The sequence below is a fragment of the Chenopodium album genome, chromosome 3 (assembly GCF_948465745.1).
Source record: "Chenopodium album chromosome 3, dcCheAlbu1.1, whole genome shotgun sequence".
In the NCBI taxonomy this organism is placed as follows: domain Eukaryota; kingdom Viridiplantae; phylum Streptophyta; class Magnoliopsida; order Caryophyllales; family Amaranthaceae; genus Chenopodium; species Chenopodium album.
Window position 1 is genome coordinate 13,371,595 of NC_137836.1, and position 6,953 is coordinate 13,378,547.

The window sequence follows — 6,953 nt, forward strand, 5'->3', positions numbered from 1 at the left end:
ACTTCATCTATATATCGTTCTTAGCTCCTGTCCTAAGAACATGCATCATGCATAAATTATTTTCAAGACAAGCAATTCAATCCATACGATTCATTTCGTCTTGCTCAAGGAGGAAGTTCAAAACTTCTTCCCCTTTTTTCATTATTTTCTTTTGGGAAAGTTCAAAAACTTGTTCAAAATTTTTTATCGAGGTAAATTGTAGGCGTCGTTCGAAGTGTGCCTACATAAAAGCATGTGGTGAATATGCTTGGCACTCATAGGTAGTGGGAATTGACATTACGATTAGGGACAACGATTAGGGACAAAGCAAAGTAGGGAGCCGCCAACAAGTTTTTAAGGAACTTGAAACCGTTCACAGATCATAAAAGGTAACCACGATTAAGGGACAACGATAGGCAACCATCGATTGACCCGTGAAGGTTACACCCCATTCTTAATCCATGAGATTACTAACTCCATATGGTTCGGAACCACGAAAGGAGGATCGGGGATGATGGTACGAAGTGTCATGAAGTCACATTTGCCCGTATTAGCCTCTACTCGATTCTTATAATGAAAAGTGATTCCTGCGATCTCAAGGGAATGCAAACAAAATATTCAATTTGCTCCAAATTATTATTAAGCTAAATTGGTTGAATATTAATGCAACACATTATTCTAAAATATTGTGACCACTTGAATTAATAACAAGATTAAAAAGGAACCTAAACTGGTTGTCCAAATTATCTTATTAGGCGTGATTTTTAATTACATATTCCGTTTAAACATGCAATATGGTGATCAATAAATATAATAAAATAAACATTAATATTGGAAGCAATTTAACAATAATAACAAGATCATATTAAAATAATCATATTAAAGCATAATATTATTAGCAAGATCATAGGCATGATACTAACAAGATTAATAACAAACCCCTAGCATGTCACTTAACACAAAAAGATCAAAGCCCTAACATGATACTAATATGATATTAAGAAAAAAATAGGAAGCATCATAATAATAATACTTGATATTATAAATTTTAGTTATTATCCTAAACATGATACTAGGAAGCAATAAAACATCCTAACATGATACTAGGAATCAATAAAATAATGTAAGCATGATTTCTATATCAAAAGATCAATAAAATAATTAAAGTACTTACTTTGATGCCTCGTATCTCTTTCTAATAACAAAATACACACGTTAGTAACTTCAAGGAAAATAATAAACAAAACAATTAAATTAAATAATAATTGAAATAGAGATTTGGGACCAAACCTTTCACGTCTAGGGCGAAGGAAACTTCGAATTTGGCTAGGTGTTTCTAGAACTAATGAGTGAGGAATTTTGAGAGAGGGAAGGTTTAGAAAAAGAAGAGAGAGAGGGGGAGAAAGCTTCTAGCTTTTAGAGAGAGAGAGAGATCAGAATTAGAGAATTCTAGGTGCAAGTGATTTGAAAACAGGGAAATACGACCCCTATTTATAGGAAAAATCGCACGGGATTAAAGAAAATCATATTCGAAATAAGATACCTCCTGTCGCCAATGACAGGAGTCAGCGCCAGACGACGAGCTCGTCGCCAGACGACAGCTGCAGCGCCAGGCGACGAAAGTCAGCGCCTGGCGATGACTCTGTAGTCTCGCGCTGGTTCAAAAGTACAACGCGCTTTTACACATGGAATCACCTTTTAAACTGGTTACAAGTAATTCTGCGTCCAAGTAGATTTAAAATCATATTTAATATATTTTATTCAAAATAAAACATCTTTTAAAAATATAATTAACAATCCTAATCTTATTAGAATTAAAAAGAACCTTTGAGATATTTCTAGAAGATTAAAATCAATCCTAATCACTTTAGGAATAATAATTAATAGGCCCTCCTCTAGATTATTGGGCCACATTTAAAATTATTGGGCCACATTTAAAATCATTGGGCCTAATTTAATTTAATTCATAAATTCCTCATAATTCATCGGAATTGGGCTTATAATATATCATTGGAAAGCTCTTTTCGAGCCTAATCCAACTACACTATTATTGGACCCTTATCATGAACCAAACCAAATTAGACTGGCTATTTTTCATAAATAAGGTAAGAAAAGAAATATTTTTGGAAACAAAAAGAGAAATATTTTAATAAAAACATCCTCATCACTAGACTTTCCACACTTTCACTTCGTTCGATAATCAAATGACGTGAAAGGTACTCATCACTGGGTTTGGTTTTGGGGAGACATATTTGGGCGTCTACACATAGGCACCACAGTCGGCATTAAGAGAAAAGCAGGATGGAAGCATATTTAAGTCATTCAATGAAGCCTAACACAGCACAGAAAATAAAATCCAAAACTAAACTAATATATAAAATTGAGTCAAGTTCAATTCATTCAATATATCAAATCCTAAATTAAAACCCATACCAATCAATCCACAAAGTTTTACTAAGGTATGACACACTTAGTAGTAGCTTCACACCAGTCCACACTCATATATACCACCCAACAACTAGACAACAACCAAGCTATTACTCATTCAATTCAGCCACAAAAAAAAAAATTTAGCGCATTCAAAGCAGAAACAAATCAATAACACTTGAGCAGGCAAAACAGATCAATCGAAACAAATAACAAACTAAACAAGAAGACTAATTGAACTAAAGAAACTAAACCAACAACAAACATGACCTCAACAACCATTCAAACAATCAACACAAAGAGTTCACAAAATGAATTACAATCTAACCCTAGAGATAATAGAGAGAGATAGGAGGAAAGAAGAGTGTGAACCTTAAAATTGAACTACGAGCAGCGCTCAACATCAGTAACTACAAAGCAAAGGCAGCAGTAGCTCACCAAGCAGCGAGGACGAGCACAAGCTATAGTGGGCAGCAAGGAGGGCAGATTTAAATCTTTTTTTAGAGGCATTTAAATCAACATCATCATGTTTTTTTTTCTTCTCATCTTACTACTATTACTCTTCTCCTTTGGCTGCTATTCTTCTTCACTCTAGTGAAATTTCAATTAAAAAAAATAAATAAATAACCAATTCAGAAAATCCATGAGAAGATTTAAATTTCACATACAAACACGGATTGTTTAAGACTATAACAAGCATAAAACAATAGATCTGAACTAAAAAAAATTAAATCAATGCAATCTTAGCTTGGAAATCAATTCATGTAAACTTAATGAAATTAACGTAAAAAAAAAAAAAAAAAAAAAAAAAAAAAAAAAAAAAAAATCAACTACCAACATTCCTCATATCAACTAGGCAAGCTCAGCCTCAACCAAATAATGGATCAGGATAATTTTAGCAAAAGAATTCACAAATACAAATACTTAGCAAATATAATAATCACCTAGTAACCAAAACAATTCATTAAATACTTCTATATAGTAGCTTTAAGTCAAAAAAATTTCCCAATAATCAAATTCCATTTCATGAGCACATTTTGTAGAATTTCAAGTTGAATAATTAATCAATTCATTTTGCAAATTAACAATTAACTAATATATTAGTAATAAACACTCTCAACTACATCGGAACCATTAAATTTGAAAGCTTTGTAATTTCATCAATTAATTTTTCGTAACAGACCATTATTTTGACCGTTACAAACACTACTAGCAATCTGTTAAATTGCGACCGTTTTTCTACGACCATCAAAGAAACAGTCGTAAAATATCAAATTTGCGAACGATTATATTGCGGTCGTAGTACCCACGACCGTTTTTTAGGCGGTGGCAGATTTGCGACTGTTTTTTAGCTATCAAACAGTCGCAAAAAGTATTTTAACATTTTTTAAATAATATACTTGTCTACAATAATTCGAAATAAAAATAATCCTATTGCGACCAATAGTTGAAACGGTCGCAGTTTTACGACCGCTTATAGCCGTGGCAGTATTGGTATATTTTGGGTTTTTCTACATTATAACCCTGTAACTTTCCGTTTTCTACGATGTGCCCCCCTTTTTGAGAAATCCACATTGTAACCCCAAAATACATTCATTGTCTACGCAGTAACCTTGCCGTTATCTTGTCGTTAACAAATCCGTTAGTGGGGCCCACTCACCACTTAATAATTATTTTTTATCGATTTGCGTGTTAAAAATTATTCTGTTAAAGGTTTTGGGGGATATTTTGGTCTTAAAAGGTCCAAATTGAGCTCAGATTTAGCAAAAAAAAAACATAAATACCTCGTTTTCGTATTTATGTTTTTTTTTGCTAAATCTGAGCTCAATTTGGTCCTTATAAGTCCAAAATATCCCCCAAAACCTTTAACTGAACAATTTTTAACCCGCAAATCGATAAAAAATAATTGTTAAGGGGAGAGTGTGTCCCACTAACGGAATTTGTTAACGGCGGGATAACGGCAAGGTTACCGTGTAGAAAGTAAATGTATTTTGGGGTTACAATGTAGATTTCTAAAAAATGGGGGGGGGGCATATCGTAGAAAACGGAAAGTTAGAGGGTTATAATGTAGAAAAACCCTTTATTTTAAAAAGATCGGCTACAAAAGAGGCAGCCCAACCCAACTCACCCAAACCCTAATTACTATGCCGCTCCTCTTTCCCTTCTCTCTCCTCCTTATTTCCTTCCCCATTCTCTCTCCTCAGCTCCTTTCTCACGCTTCTCTACTTCTCTTTCCTTTCTCTTTCTCATGCTTCTTTCAAAAAAAAAAAAACCTCAATTTTACAACATTTTCATCTCCTCCTTTCTCCTTCCTTTCCCTAACACAAGAGAAGTAGAAGAAGTAGAATTTCCCTCTCCAATAATTTCAGATCTGCACGCAACAAATGGAGCAATTTACCTTTTTTCTTTCTTTAATTTTCTTTCTCTTTTTTCACGCATCTTCCTCTCCCTCTGTTATGTTAAGGTCGTGCTCTGTTCATTCTTGGTGCTCGCCTTCGGCTTTTAGTTTACGAAATTGAGCAACACAAGTGAATTTGGTGTTTATAATCAAATTCGACCATAAAAAGCACTAATAGATGCAAAATTAGACCCCCATGACTATGTCAGTTCCTGGTTTTCAGTGAAAACTTATAAACAGACCTACAGTGTTCATATCAACCCCATTCCTAATACAGAATAATTGCCATAAGATGACTCACCTCGGCTTGTATAGCCTCCAAAAATGAAGAGAGGGGTTGGTAGGCCTAGTAGGAATTGAAAGAGAGAAGAAGGAAAGGTAGAACCGGGGAAAAGGTCAAGGACAGTCAAATGCCAAAATTGTGGATGTTTTGGGCACAATACAAGAACATTGATAGGCTAAAGTTGTATCACTTAATCAAAAGTATTACCTAAGTCCTCTAACTAAAGTAGATAGGGAAGTAGCTAGGGTCGAATCCACAGGGAAACAAGTCTTTCTATTCCTAATTAATTAATATAATATAAACTATTGAGTAACTAAATTATTTTTAAGGGAATTAAACTAAGAAGAATAATGAGAGAGAAATCAATAATAAAAGCCTAGGGTCACAGGTTCACCAATAATTAATACTCCGGGATAACACATAACTATCAATAATTAATATTGCAAACAAAACATGATTAACAGACTCTCACAATTTATTAATCAACATAGATCTAATAGGCTCTCGAAATTTACTAGATTTAAGTTCTTATTGAAAATAGCCTTTAATATCAAATTAACATCTGCTCGATTCATCAATTCAATATTGCTATACTTTTACAATAAAATCACATCTCCTCGATTCATAATCCAATTGTAAAGAATTAAAACAATTAATAAGAAATTATCATGCAATATCATTAATCAATCGTCCCTTCATATTAATTATGGATCCTCTAGGAACCCTAGAATTAAACTACTCACACATAATTAAATCTACACTAATTAAAACAATTAAAGAAAGCATGATTAAAAACATTAATTATAAAACTAACATGAAAACAATAATAAAGAAAGCTAATAAAAACACTAATATGAAACTAATAACTAAAAGTCACCAATACTAAAACAAAATAAAAGTATATGAGCAAAACTTAAAACTAAACTAAAACTAAGAGCCTGTTCTCATACGATTATTTTCAATTCAGTTCAGTTCAGCTCAGCTCTAATAAGTTTAGTTCAGTTCAGCACCTAATTTCCTTCTCTTATAAAATATTCAGTTCAGTTCAATTCAGTTCAGTTCAATTCAGTTAAGCACCTAATTTCCTTCTCTCATAAAATATTCATTTCAGTTCGGTTTAGTTCATTTCAGCTGTAATAACTTTAGTTCATTTCAGTTCAGCTGAGTTCAAGTCAATGAGAAAAGGCCCTAAAACTACCTAATCTTAAAAACTAATCTCCCGTAAAAGCTTCCTTGCTTTATAAATAATGGAGTAATAGGAAAGGGTGTTTGATAGAGCGGCCAACCGCACCAAAAACGCGCTGATTCAATTCTTATTTAAAAACCGTGCGATGCTCGGGGTTAATCTAGTTATATACGAGTATATACTTCGATTACAGTGAAATATTTTTCCTAAAAAAATTGATATATTTAAGGAAAAATACATTTTAATAATCCCAACTATTAGCGATTTACTTTTAATAATCCCAACTAAGTTTTATTATCTAATAATCCCAACTATGCTATGAGTTTTCCTCTAGCAGTCCCAACCGGTCAACGAAGAGTCAACGACCTATTATAAGAGGTAACCATGACACGTGTCGATACATGATTGGTTCAAAATTTATAAAAAAAAAGAAAAAACGCAAATCCCCAGCCACTCCCATCTCCCCTTCCCCCACCGTATAACCCCTCAGCCCAACCCCTTACGGCCTTACCCCACCTAGAACCAGCCGCCGCCACCTTAACACCCTTAAAGAGCCGCCAGACCCATCCCAACCCCCAAATCCAACACAACGGCCAGCGGGATTACTTCAATTAGCAGACCAAATCAGCACAGTCGTTGATTCAAGAGCCGAGGCTGGTGAGTGGTGACGACCATGGAAG